This window comes from Atta colombica, unplaced genomic scaffold, assembly GCF_001594045.1.
Source record: "Atta colombica isolate Treedump-2 unplaced genomic scaffold, Acol1.0 scaffold126, whole genome shotgun sequence".
NCBI classification, from domain to species: Eukaryota; Metazoa; Arthropoda; class Insecta; order Hymenoptera; family Formicidae; genus Atta; species Atta colombica.
Genome location: NW_017259213.1, coordinates 1,725,072 through 1,728,538, shown reverse-complemented (window position 1 = coordinate 1,728,538; position 3,467 = coordinate 1,725,072).

Genomic DNA, 3,467 nt, shown 5'->3' with positions numbered 1-3,467 from the left:
TATATATATATATATATTGCGTATTTATATATTTATATGTATATGTGTATATATTTATATTTCTCTCCTCGTTTCGCGTTTGTCGTCTTTCTAGCACTCTGCGGTGATCTAATTAATCTTGTAAGACGTAATTTAACTACGCGTCGTATCCCGTAAATCTAGTACTGCGATGATGGACGGGGGTACAACCCTATATGTATGCGACGCTTTAAGATGGGCGATATAATGAAATATATATTAAAAAAGAAAAGCATGAGAAAAAATTACGAGATATTCCCGAATTTTACGTTATGCCCAAACATGTTGATCGCCCTGAATCAGCATCTCGTCGTTCCTATACGTGTAAACACAATAATCGGCCAACGATCCAGCTCACGTCATTCGCGAATAATATAATACATATTTATATAATCTGTAATTATATAGAAACTTTTATAACGCTCGTATAGCCTCATCTAATTATCTTACGAGACTTAAGTTGCTAATAATACTACTAAGTAATCAGTTGTCATATATTCAACATTTTTCTCTCTTTGATATGTGCGTTCGCGCTTTGTCAATGCCAAGAAAATATTCGAAGCGTTCGGTCCTTTACAGCTTACATTTTGTGTCCCTTTTTTTTTAATTTCTCCACTATATCCCGCGTTATTTTATATCCATAGGTACATCGTAATGAATATAACGATTATACATATATCGTGCCATCCGGCCGAAAGAGTACTACTAATACTTTTAATATAACATGATCGATCGATGCTGAGAACGAATTTGTCACTCAGCCTTTGCAACAACTCGCCGAAATTTGGAGGATCGTTTCGATCGTCGTCGCGTGCCCGACTCTAATCTATCGATCTTGTCACGATGTAAAAATTCCTCTATGTTTCTCGAAAGCTACGTTACAAAGTATGAAATCAACTAAATCCTTAACGTCGCTTAAAATCTAGTTTGGAGCGTCCTTATGAGCGCCGACAAATTCCGTATTCGTAAGATAACAGCTATACCATCAACTTTAAACAGTACAACGTATTGCAATCACATAAAAATATAAAAGAGTTTAACGGATTCTATATATATATGTATGTGTATATTTTAACAATAAGAGTTTATTTTTTACTACGCGAATAAAAGTTTCGAAAGCCATTTCATCAGTTTGGAAATGAAGCGTTTGTAAATATAAAAAGAAGATATTTCCAGAAAGCTTCTACAACGCTCTTAATTAAGAATAAAGGTCTCTATCGGTTACCGATTATACTGTTTCGGGTTGAATACACTAATCGGTGGGAGCTTGTTTCCATATTCTCGTTCTTTGCTGTGAATTCCACGTAATAACGAAGAGCTTTATTTATGCGTTGCATTTTAACAAACTTTTTAGATAAACCGGAACAATTTTAATCTTTTACAAACATACCTCATTTCGTCTCATAACGTAAAATTTAGACATGTATGTGCGTGCATGCATGTGAGAGAAATGAAGTCTATTTCTCTCTCCCCACCTTTCTCTTTTGCTGTCTCTCTTTTTTCCAAAGTCGAAAAATCATCATCAACATGGCATCAAAATTATTCCAAAATGATTTAAAAATCACTTTTCGATCAATTTACAATTTATTTCATTATTCATGATCTGTTGTTCCATTTGAGTTCTCTCTTTTTCGCTATCTTCATGCTCTATGCGAATATATGTGCATATATCTGACAATTTGACAATGTAAGAATTGGAGATTGATCGCTCTGATGTACTAATATAGTACGTATTTCATATGCAACCGATCCTCAGAGTCGCCAAAGTATGGCAGTCAACGGCATTCCACGTACATTCGAAACTTCTTCGTCTTGTCTTTTTTGAATAAGCTAATTGCCAAGCAAGTCATTTTTTACACGCGTATCATTTAAATTGATTGATCCTTCGAATCAAAATGCTCGACACTCGAAACCAAAACGAGCTGTCCCGCTTTACCAACATCGATGATGCTTGTCCTACGATATATTATATTACAAAGCATAAATTACACGAACACTGCTGCGCTTCGAGCCCTCCGACCCGACCTTCGACTTATCACGCGATTCACCGCTAATCCGCCTTCGTTGTTTCGCCCGACTGACAGACTAATCCTTTTCGTGCACACTACGGCGTAAAACGCCTCGGTACTACACTCTCCGGCGTTTCCTCGTAACAATTTCCCCGTTTTATGTTCATCGTCACGAAGAAACCTTACGTTGTTTTCCACTGGCGATCGTTGCTAAATCCGAGGGCGGTCTCTCACAAGTTAACACGTTCGATTTTTGTCAGATTGCTGTGTTAAAGTTTATTCGTTTGCTGTGATCTATTGTGATTTCCATTCACAAAATCTGATTGTGTCTTCAAAGTTTGTTTTTATTATTTTTAGAGTAACTTAACTTTTACGTTTTAAAAACTCTTTTTTTCATTTACAATATTTCCAAGTTATAGTTTATTCATTGATTAGAAATTTGATGTAAGATTGTGTACTTAAGCGAAAATTCCAAAATAGTTACATTAGTTGAGAAATGAAATTTCATAAAAACAAAAATGATGAGCTTTCTTTTTTTTTAAGAATTAATGAGCAGAGAGAGGATTGCCGTGTTGACAAAATGCATTGTCTTAGCGTAATGCTAAGAGCTCATAAAAAGAGGCATCGTTACCTTAAGTAGTGGTCATTCGAGAAGACCGCATTGTTCCTAAGATTACTGCTATTGTTTGTTTTCGTAATCATAATGGTTTATATTCTGTTAGTTGCTGCAAATTATCTCTTTAAAGTTTTAACATTGTAGTTAAACCATTCTTTGTTAAACCATTCTCGCTCATAATTATGTTATGTGACGCGTAAAAAGAATAAACGTATATAATTGAAAGATCATGGTGGAATTTCGTCACATGAAAGATGTTGCTATCACGATCTTTCATGATCGTGATATTTTTCTTAATTTTTTGATATCGTTAATTAATTCTCGTATCATCGATCAATTTTAGTCTCTTCCTGGTAGAATCATAGTCTCTGGATCTCTCCTGTCTCTGGGCGCAGAAGTTTCCGACACTTTTTGTCGCATAAGGGATATATATTCCAAGAGATATATATTCCATAAGGGATCGCGGAGAGAGAGAGAGAGAGAGAGAGAGAGAGAGAGAGAGAGAGACTACGAAATTTTTTGAATAATCGAACGCACGAACTGGATTGTACAGTTATGATTTGGGAGATCAGAGACAGATAGACATAGCGTCGGAAGGCTAAACGTAATAATTTACTTATCATGCGGGCTGTATACGACATAAATGCTAAAACATAAGCTGCGAAATGGAAAAACCATTCTCCTTGCTTCTAATATCGAGATCATACAAAATGCGACAAATATAACGTTTAATATAATATATAATTAATGTATTTTCATGTTTCATCGCTAAATTTTCACATATACATAAAGACACACATAACGCGTACACACATACTCTCTTT